This window comes from Hordeum vulgare, chromosome 4H, assembly GCF_904849725.1.
Source record: "Hordeum vulgare subsp. vulgare chromosome 4H, MorexV3_pseudomolecules_assembly, whole genome shotgun sequence".
Taxonomy (NCBI): Eukaryota; Viridiplantae; Streptophyta; class Magnoliopsida; order Poales; family Poaceae; genus Hordeum; species Hordeum vulgare.
In genome coordinates, this window is record NC_058521.1 from 429,216,629 (window position 1) to 429,228,241 (window position 11,613).

Sequence of the window (11,613 nt, forward strand, 5' to 3'; positions counted from 1 at the left end):
GATAGTGTTTTGTCTATCTATCCACACATGTATTTGAGTTTCCAATCAATACAATTATAGCATGTATAATAAACGATTATCACGAATAAAGAAATATAATAATAAATAATTTATTATTGCCTCTAGGGCATATTTCCAACAGTCTCCCACTTGCACTAGAGTCAATAATCTATTTCACATCACCATGTGATTTTAACGAATTCAACACCCATATAGTTTTGGGGTTTGATCACGTCTTGCTCGTGAGAGAGGTTTTAGTCAACGGTTCTGAATCTTTCAGATCTGTGTGTGCTTTACAAATCTTTATGTCATCTTATAGATGTTGCTACTACGTGCTATTCGGAAGTACTCCAAATATCTACTCTACTATACGAATCTGTTTTACTACTGAGAGTTTATTCGGATTAGTGTCAAAGCTTGCATCGATGTAACCCTTTATGATCAACTCTTTAATCACCTCCATAATCGAGAAAAATTCCTTAGTCCACTAGTTACTAAGCATAACTTTGACCGCTGTTTTAGTGATTCAATCCTGGATCACCTTTTTGTACCCCTTGACAGACTCATGGCAAGGCACACATCAGGTGCGGTACACAGCTTGGCATACTTTAGAGCCTTCAGCTAAGGTATAGGGGACGACCTTCATCCTTTCTCTCTCTTCTGCCGTGGTCGGTCTTTTGAGTCTTACTCATATTCACACCTTAAAACACAGCCAACAACTCCTTCTTTGTCGGTCCATTTTGAACTCCTTCAAAAACTTGTCAAGGCAAGCATTTCATTTGAAAGTTCTATTAAGCGTTTTGATCTATCTCTATAGATCTTGATGCTCAATGTTCAAATAGCTCTATACATGTCTTCCTTTGAAAAAATCCTTTCAAACAACCTTTTATGCTTCACAGAAATTCTACATTACTTCCGATCAACAATATGTCAACCACATATACTTATCAGAAACTCTATAGTGCTCCCACTCACTTCTTTGGAAATACAAGTTTCTCATAAACCTTGTATAAACCCAAAATCTTTGATCATCTCATCAAAGCGTATATTCCAACTCGGAGATGCTCGCACCAGTCCATAGAAGGATCGTTGGAGCTTGCATACTTGTTAGTATCCTTAGGATCGACAAAACCTTCTGGTTGTATTACATACAACCTTCCCTCAAGGAAACCGTCGAGGAAACAATGTTTTGACATCCTATGTGCAACATTTCATCAATAATGCAACAACTACTAACATAATTCCAACAGACTTTTAGCATCACTATGAGTGAGAAAGTCTCATCATAGTCAACTCTTTTGAACTTGCCGAAAACATCCTTGCGACAAGTCGAGCTTTTCTTACTGGTGACTTTTCACCATGATCGTTTGTCTTCCATTTAAAGGTCCATCTTTACTTAATAGTCCTACGACCATCAAGTAGTTCTTCCAAAGTCTACACTTAGCTTTCATACATGGATCCTCTCTCGGATTTCATGGACTCCAACCATTTGTCAGAATCTGGGCCCACCATCGCTTCTCCATAGCTCGTAGGTTCATTATTTCTTCAACAAAATGACTTCCAAGACAAGGTTACCTTACCACTCTGTAGTAGTACACGACTTTGTCGACCTACGAGGTTTGTAGTAACTTGATCTGAAGCTCAATGATCACCATCATCAGTTTCCACTTCAATCGGTGTAGGCGCCACATGAACAACTTCCTACGCCCTGCTACACACTGGTTTAAGTGACGGTTCACTAACCTCATCAAGCTCCACCACCCTCCCACTCAATTCTTTCGAGAGAAACCTTTCCTCGAGAAAGGACCCTGATACGTTCATTTTGCATCATGCTTTCATGTTGATATTTATCGCTTCATGGGTTGTTATTACACTTCACGGTACAATACTTATGCCTTTTCTCTCTTATTTTGCAAGGTTTACATGATGAGGGAGAATGCCGGCAGTTGAAATTCTGGCCTGAAAAAGGAGCAAGTTTGAGATACCTATTCTGCGCAACTCCAAAAGCTGTTAAAACCAATGAGGATTTATTTTGGAATTTATAAAAAATACTGGGCTAAAGAAGTACCAGAGGGGAGCCAGCAGGAGGCCACAAGCCTGCTAGGCGCCCCCTGGCCGCGCCTAGGGGGCTTGTGGGCACCCTGGTGGCCCTCTGGCCCCCCTATTTTGCTACAAGAAGGGTTTCATTCCAGAAAAAAATCAGGAGGAGGCTTTCGGCAGGAATCACCGGCGCCACGAGGTGGAACTTGAGCAGAACCAATCTAGAGCTCCAGCAGGGTCATCCTGCCGGGGAAACTTCCCTCCCGGAGGGGGAAATCATCGCCATCGTCATCACCAACACTCCTCTCATCGGAGGGGACTCATCACCATCAACATCTTCATCAGCACCATCTCATCTCCAAACCCTAGTTCATCTCTTGTAACCAATCTCCGTCAGGCGACTCCGATTGGTACTTGTAAGGTTGCTAGTAGTGTTAATTACTCTTTGTAGTTGATGCTAGTTGGATTACTTGGTGGAAGATTATACGTTCAGATCCTTGATGCTATTCATTACCTCTCTGATCATGAATATGATTATGCTTTGTGAGTAGTTACTTTTGTTCCTGAGGACATTGGATAAGTATTGCTATAAGTAGTCATGTGAATTTGGTATTCGTTCGATATTTTGATGTGTTGTATGTTGTTTTTCCTCTAGTGGTGTTATGTGAACGTCGACTACATAACTCTTCACCATTATTTGGGCCTAGAGGAAGGCATTGGAAAGTAGTAAATAGATGATGGGTTGCTAGAGTGACAAAAGCTTAAACTCTAGTTTATGCGTTGCTTCGTAAGCGGCTGATTTGGATCCACTAGTTTAATGCTATGGATAGACTTTGTGTTAATTCTTCTTTCGTAGTTGCGGATGCTTGCGAGAGGGGTTAATAATAAGTGGGATGTTTTTCCAAGTAAGGGCAGTACCCAAGCGCCGGTCCACCCACATATCAAACTATCAAAGTAGCGAACACGAATCATATGGACATGATGAAAACTAGCTTGACAGAAATTCCCGTGTGTCCTCGGGAGTGCTTCACCTCCTATAAGAGTTTCTCCAGGCTTGTCCCTTGCTACAAATGGGATTGGGCCACTTTTCTGCACCGTTATTACTTTTGTTACTTGCTACTTGCTACGAATCATCTTACCACACAACTTTCTGTTACTGATAATTTCTGTGCTTGCAGAGAATACCTTGCTGAAAGCCACTTGTCAGATCCTTCTGCTTCTCGTTGGGTTCGACACTCTTACTTATCGAAAGGACTATGATAGATCCCCTATACTTGTGGGTCATCAGGATTATTTTCTGGCGCCGTTGCTAGGGAGTGAAGCGCCTTTGGTAAGTGGAATTTGGTAAGGAAACATTTATATAGTGTGCTGAAATTTATTGTCACTTGTTTCTATGGAAACTAATCCTTTGAGGAGCTTGTTCGGGGTATCTTCACCACGAATGGAAGCACAAGGAGTTGCTCCTCAACCTGTTGCACCTACTGATAATATTTTCTATGAATTTCCTTCGGGTATGCTTGAGAAACTGGTGGCTGATCCTTTTACAGGAGATGGAACATCACATCCAGACTTGCATCTAATCTATGTAGATGAAGTTTGTGGTTTATTTAAGCTTGCAGGTTTGCCCGAGGATGAGGTCAAGAAGAAGGTCTTTCCCTTATCTTTCAGTGATAAAGCATTGACATGGTATACGCTATGTGATGATACTAGATCATGGAACTACAACCGGTTGAAATTGGAATTTCATCAAAAGTTTTATCCTATGCATCTAGTACATCGTGACAGAGAAAGCATCGCTCAAGCTTGGGGGAGGCTTAAATCAATGTTATATTCATGCCCCAACCATGAGCTCTCGAGAGAAATTATCATTCAGAACTTCTACGCTCGGCTTTCTCATGATGATCACACCATGCTTGATACTTCTTGTACCGGTTCTTTTATGAAGAGAGATATTGACTTCAAATGGAATTTATTGGAAATAATTAAACGCAACTCTGAAGATTGGGAGCTTGATAAAGGTAAGGAGTCAGGTATGAATTTCAAGTTTTATTGTGTTAAATCCTTTGTTGAAACAAATACTTTTTGTGATTTTAGCGCGAAGTATGGACTTGACTTTGAGATAGTAGCTTCATTGTGTGAATCATTTGCTGCTCATATTGATCTCCCTAAAGAGAAGTGGTTTAAATATCATCCTCCCTTAGAAGTCAATGTAGTTAAACCCAATCCAGTTGAAGAGAAAGTCATTGCCTATAATGATCCTATTATCCCTAGTGCTTACATTGAGAAACCACCTTTCCCTGTTAGGATTAAGGATCATTCTAAAGTTTCAAGTGTGATACATAGAGGCTACATTAGAACACCTACACCTCCTGAGAAAATTAGAGTTGAACCTAGCATTACTATTATCAAAGATCTTTTGTCCGACAATGTCGAGGGCGATGATATTCCCTTCTGTGAAGATGCTGCTAGAATTGCGAAACCTCATGCTAGAGATAAACATAGGCATGTTGTTGTCACGCCTGTTGTTTCTGTTAAGATAGGAGATCATTGTTATCATGGTTATGTGACGTGGGTGCTAGTGTTAGTGCAATACCTCGATCCTTATATGATGAAATCAAAGACGAGATTGCACCTGTCGAGATAGAACCCATTGATGTCACTATTCAGCTTGCCAATAGAGATACTATATGCCCTATGGGAATTGTTAGAGGTGCTGAAGTCTTGTGTGGTAAAATGAAGTATCCTGCTAATTTCCTCGTTCTTGCTACCACACAAGATAGCTTTTGTCCCATCATATTTGGTAGACCATTCCTCAATACCGTCAATGCTCATATTGAGTGTGAGAAGCAAACTGTCACTCTTGGCTTTGAAGGTGTGTCACATGAGTTCAATTTCTCCAAGTTTGGTAGACAACCTCATGAAAAAAGAGTTGCCTAGTAAGGATGAAATTATTGCCCTAGCTTCTATTGTCGTGCCTCCTACTGATACTTTAGAGGAATACTTGCTTGAGCATGAAAATGATATGCATATGGATGAAAGGGATGAGATAGATAGAGTTATCTTTGAACAATATCCTATCCTTAAGAATAATCTACCTGTTGAACTGCTTGGAGAACCACCCCACCAAAGGGTGATCCTGTGTTCGAGCTTAAACAGTTGCCTGATACTCTTAAGTATATTTATCTTGATGAAAAAGAGATATATCTCGTTATTATTAGTGCTAGCCTCTGAGAGCATGTAGAAAAGAAGTTACTAAAAACTCTCAGGAAGCACCATGCAGCTATTGGATATACTCTTGATGATCTTAAGGGCATTAGTCCCACTCTATGCCAACACAAGATTAAAACTGATCCTGATTCCAAACCAGTTGCTGATCATCAACGGAGATTAAATCCTAAGATGAAAGAGGTAGTAAGTAAATAAATACTAAAGCTCATGGAAGCGGGTATTATCTATCCTGTTGCTCATAGTGATTGGCTGAGTCCGGTACATTGTGTCCCTAAGAAGGGAGGTATTACCGTTGTCCCTAATGATAAGGATGAATTGATCCCATAGAGGATTATTACTGGCTATAGGATGGTGATCGATTTTACGAAATTGAATAAAGCCACTAGGAAAGATCATTACCCTTTGCCTTTTATCGACCAAATGCTAGAAAGACTGTCTAAACACACACACGCTTTCTAGATGGTTATTTTGGTTTCTCCCAAATACCTGTTGCACAATCTGATCAGGAGAAAACTACTTTCACCTGCCCTTTCGGTACCTTTGCTTACAGACGTATGCCTTTTGGCTTATGTAATGCACCGACCACTTTTCAAAGATGTATGATGGCTATATTCTCTGACTTTTGTGAAAAGATTCTTGAGGTTTTCATGGATGACTTCTCTGTTTACGGGTCTTCTTTTGATGATTGCCTCAGCAACCTTGACCGAGTCTTGCAGAGATGTAAAGACACCAACCTTGTCTATAATTGGGAGAAGTGTCACTTTATGGTTAATGAAGGCATCGTCTTAGGACATAAAATTTCTGAAATAGGTATTGAAGTCGATAAGGCTAAGGTTGATGCAATTGAGAAAATGCCATGCCCCACAGATATAAAAGGTATAAGAAGTTTCCTTGGTCATGCTGGTTTCTATAGAAGGTTCATTAAAGACTTCTCTAAGATTTCTAGGCCTCTTACCAATCTCTTGCAAAAGGATATTCCTTTTGTTTTTTACGATGATTGTGAGGAAGCCTTCGAAATACTTAAGAAGGCTTTGATAACTGCACCTATTGTTCAACCACATGATTGGAACTTACCTTTTGTAATCATGTGAGATGCTAGTGATTATGATGTTGGTGCTGTCCTAGGACAAAGAGTTGATAAGAAGTTGAATGTTATTCACTATGCTAGTAAAACTCTAGACAGTGCCCAAAGAAACTATGCTACTACTAAAAAGGAATTTTTAGCAGTCGTGTTTGCATGTGAAAATTTCAGATCTTACATAGTTGATTCCAAAGTCACTATTCACACTGATCAAGCTGCTATTAAGTACCTCATGGAAAACAAAGACGCTAAACCTAGACTTATCAGATGGGTTTTCTTGCTACAAGAATTTGGTTTGCATGTTGTCGATAGGAAGGGTGCTGAGAACCCAGTAGCACATAACTTGTCTAGGTTGGAGAATGTTCTTGATGACCCACAACCTATTGATGATAGCTTTCCTGATGAGCAATTGAATGTCATCAATACTTCACGTAGTGCATCGTGGTATGTTGATTATGCAAATTATATCGTTGCCAAATATATACCACCTAGTTTCACATACCAGCAAAAGAAGAAATTCTTCTTTGATTTGAGACATTACTTTTGGGATGATCCTCACCTTTATAAGGAAAGAGTAGATGGTGTTATTAGACGTTGTGTACCTGAACATGAACATGGACAGATCCTACAGAAGTGTCACTCCAAGGCCTACGGAGGACACCATGCAGGAGATAGAACTGCACACAAGGTATTGCAATCAGGTTTCTATTGGCCCACTCTCTTCAAGGATGCCCGTAAGTTTGTCTTGTCTTGTGACGAATGTCAAAGAATAGGTAATATCGGTAAACGTCAGGAAATGCCTATGAATTATTCACTTGTCATTCAACCATTTGATGATTGGGGCTTTGATTATATGGGACCTTTTCCAAAATCCAACGGGTATACTCATATCCTAGTTGCTGTTGATTATGTTACTAAGTGGGTAGAAGCTATCCCGACAAGTAGTGCTGATCACAACACCTCTATCAGGATGCTTAAAGAAGTTATTTTCCCTAGATTTGGAGTCCCTAGATATCTGATGACTAATGGTGGTTCACATTTCATTCATGGTGCTTTCCGTAAAACGCTTGATAAGTATGATGTCAACCATAGAATTGCATCTCCCTATCATCCTCAGTCCAGTGGTCAAGTAGAGCTAAGTAATAGAGAGATTAAACTAATTCTGCAAAAGACTGTCAATAGGTCTAGAAAGAATTGGTCCAAGAAGCTCGATGATTTACTCTGGGCTTATAGAACTGCCTATAAGAATCCCGTGGGCATGTCTCCGCACAAAATGGTTTACGACAAAGCATGCCATTTACCTCTTGAGCTAGAGCATAAGGCTTATTGGGCAATCAAAGAGCTCAACTTTGATTTCAAACTTGCTGGTGAGAAGAGGTTATTTGACATTAGATCGCTTGATGAATGGAGAGCTCAGGCATATGAAAATGCCAAGCTGTTCAAAGAAAAGGTTAAGAGGTGGCATGATAAAAGGATACAGAAACGTGAGTTTAGTGTAGGTGATCATGTCTTGCAATATAATTCTCGTTTAAGATTTTTTGCAGGCAAACTTCTCTCTAAATGGGAAGGTCCTTACATTGTTGAGGAACTATATCGTTCCGGTGCCATCAAGATCAACAACACGGAAGGTAATTTTCCGAGAGTGGTAAATGGGCAAAGAATCAAGCATTATATCTCAGGTACTCCCATAAATGTTGAAAGCAATATTATCAATACCATAACTCTGGAGGAGTACCTAAGCGATATTTATCAGCCTGTTTCAGACTCTGAAAACGAAGAGGTATGTGATTCGGTAAGTAAACCGACTCCAAAACTTTTCCAGTAGGAATTTTTCTCCATTTTGGCAATTTTAGAAAAATAGAAAAAATTTAAAGTAGTCCCGAAAGTGCACGAGGAGGCGAGAAGCCTGCCAGGCGCGGGCCACTCCCTGACCGCACCTGGGGGGCTTGTGACCACCTCGTGTGCTTCCCGGACTCCGTTTTCTTGCAGATTACTCCTTCTGGTCGGGAAAAAATCATTATATATTCTCCCAAAAGGTCTCACCCTCGTATCACGCAAATTTCCTCTGTTTTCGTTTCGAGCCTGTTTCTGCTGCAGATCTAGATCGCCATGGCATCTCCAAAAGCTCTAAGGTATAAATCAAAGATTGATGGCCCTCTTGGAATCGAAAGACAAAACAACTCCACCACCATCACCTCCAAAACAACTCCACCACCATCACATCCAAAACTGCAAATTTTCTCTATTTTCGTTTTGAGCCTGTTTTCTGCCGCAGATTCAGAGCAAGATCTCGTCTCGGGAATCTGTGGGGGAGAACGATCTCCCTCAAGTCTATGGAGAAGTAAATTCTGATCTAAAAAGAATGGAGGTCATGGAGGCAAAGGAAAGGCTACCTAAAGATACTAAGGGCAAACGTAAGGAGAAGAATCCGGCGTTGGACGAAGGGCAATCTGTACTCAACAAGGAAGAAGCTGAGGAAGAGGATTTTCTTCAACCTTACCTCCACCTTTTACCTCCATCCTTGATCGAGATCTTGAGGTTATGTGAAATAACTCGTGATCGTAATACTTTTCTCACTCGTGAAGTTGTTTTGCTGGAGAAACATATCGCAGAGCTCCAAGGGATAAATCAAAGATTGATGGCCCTCTTGGAATCGAAATACAAAACAACTCCACCACCATCACCTCCAAAGTAAGACAACTAAGCATGGGTATGGGCAATCCCCTTGTCTTGTGCCAAGCTTGGGGGAGTTGCCCCGGTATCGTATCACCATCACATCTTTTGCCTTTACCTTTTCTTAGTTCGATTCTTCTTGGTTTTATATTTCTCTAGTAGAATAAAGTTCTTAGTGTCTTAGGCTTGAGTTTTTCTTTGTGTCACCCCTGATGTATTCGAGCTCTTGAGCCATATAATAAAGAGAGTTTTAGTTAAGGGCCTTGCTTCATGCCATGATCAAAAAAATGAGAAAAGAACAAAAGCAAGAAAGATCATGTAATGATCTTATGGGAAGTGATGGCTTCACATGTAAAAGGAATGTTGATTGAAACTTGTTGAGGGTGGACAAACGTATACTTTGGTCATTGTTGCAATTAATAGGAAGTGATAAGGAAGGAGAGATTCACATATAAATATATCATCTTTAACACCATCTATGATTGTGAGCACTCACTAAACTATTACATGCTTAGAAGTAGATGTTGGACAAGGAAGACAACATGATGAATTGTGTTTGCTTGGTTCCGAACAATTATTATATGACTAGAGATCCCATAGCATGTGACGATTGCTTCCACCTCATATTAGCCAAAACTTTCACACTAAGTAGAGATACTACTTGTGCATCCATAAACCATCAACCCAGTTTAGCCTTGAGAGTCCACCATACCTACCTACGGATTGAATAAGATCCTTCAAGTAAGTTGTCATTGGTGCAAGCAATAAAAATTGCTCCCTAATATGTATGATCTATTAGTGTGTGGAAAATAAGCTTTGTACGAACCTTTGATGAGGAAGACAAAAAAGCGACATACTGCATAATAAAGTTCTTTATCACAGGAAGCAATATAAAGTGACGTTCCTTCGCACTAAGAGGACACACATCCAAACCTCAAAAGCGCATGACAACCTCTGCTTCGCTCTGCGAAGGGCCTTTCTTGTACCTTTACTTTTTGTCCTTGAAAGAGTCATGGTGATCTACACCAATTCCTTATTTCGCCTTTATCTTGGCTAACGTCATATGCTAGGAAAAGATCTATATTCGTATGTCAACTTGGAAGTAAGTATTCATGAACTATTATTGTTGACATTACCCTTGAGGTAAATAGTTGGGAGGCAGAACTATAAGCCCCTATCTTTCTTTGTATCCAACTGAAACTTTGATCTCATGAGTATCATGTGAGTTGTAGCAATTGTAGAAGACGAAAGGATGATTGAGTATGTGGATTTGCTTTACAAGCTCTTATTTGACTCTTTGTGATGTTATGATAAATTGCAATTGCTTCAATGACTAAATTCTATCGGTTGTTAATTCTCAGTAAGGTTCTTGATCCATACTTTACCTTGTCAAGGAATTGTCACTTTAGCATAAGAGTTCATATGATGGTATTGTTGTTCTGAATATGATCATGATGCATGCATGTCCGTATCTTGTTTGTCGACACCTGTCTCTCTAAACATGTGGGCATACTTATTGATCTCGGCTTTCGCTTCACTACAAGTGAGGTCTAAGCTTGGGGGAGTTGATACGTCCATTTTGCATCATGCTTTCATGTTGATATTTATCGCTTTATGGACTGTTATTACACTTCACGGTACAATACTTATGCCTTTTCTCTCTTATTTTGCAAGGTTTCCATGAAGAGGGAGAATGACGGCAGCTGGAATTCTGGCCTGAAAAAGGAGCAAGTTTGAGATACCTATTCTGCGCAACTCCAAAAGCCGTTAAAATCAACGAGGATTTATTTTGGAATTTATAAAAAATAATGGGCCGAAGAAGTACCAAACAGGAGCCAGCAGGAGGCCACAAGCCTGCTAGTCGAACCCCTGGCCGCGCCTAGGGGGCTTGTGGGCACCCTGGTGGCCCTCTGGCCCCCCTCTTTTGCTACAAGAAGGGTTTCGTTCCGGAAAAAACCAGGAGGAGGCTTTCGGGAGGAATCGTCGGTGCCATGAGGCGGAACTTGAGCAGAACCAATCTAGAGCTCCGGCAGGGTCGTCTTGCCGAGGAAACTTCCCTCCCGGAGGGGGAAATCGTCGCCATCGTCAGTACCAACACTCCTATCATCAGAGGGGACTCATCACCATCAAAATCTTCATCAACACCATCTCATATCCAAACACTAGTTCATCTCTTTTAACCAATCTCCGTCTCGCGACTCCGATTGGTACTTGTAAGGTTGCTAGTACTGTTAATTACTCTTTGTAGTTGATGCTAGTTGGATTACCTGGTGGAAGATTATACGTTCAGATCCTTGATGCTATTCATTACCTCTCTGGTCATGAATATGATTATGCTTTTTGAGTAGTTACTTTTGTTCCTGAGGACATGGGATAAGTCTTGCTATAAGTAGTCATGTGAATTTGGTATTCGTTCGATATTTTGATGTGTTGTATGTTGTTTTTCCTCTAGTGGTGTTATGTGAACGTCAACTACATAACACTTCACCATTATTTGGGCCTAGAGGAAGGCATTGGGAAGTGGTAAATAGATGATGGGTTGCTAGAGTGACACAGGCTTAAACCCTAGTTTATGCGTTGCTCCGTAAGGG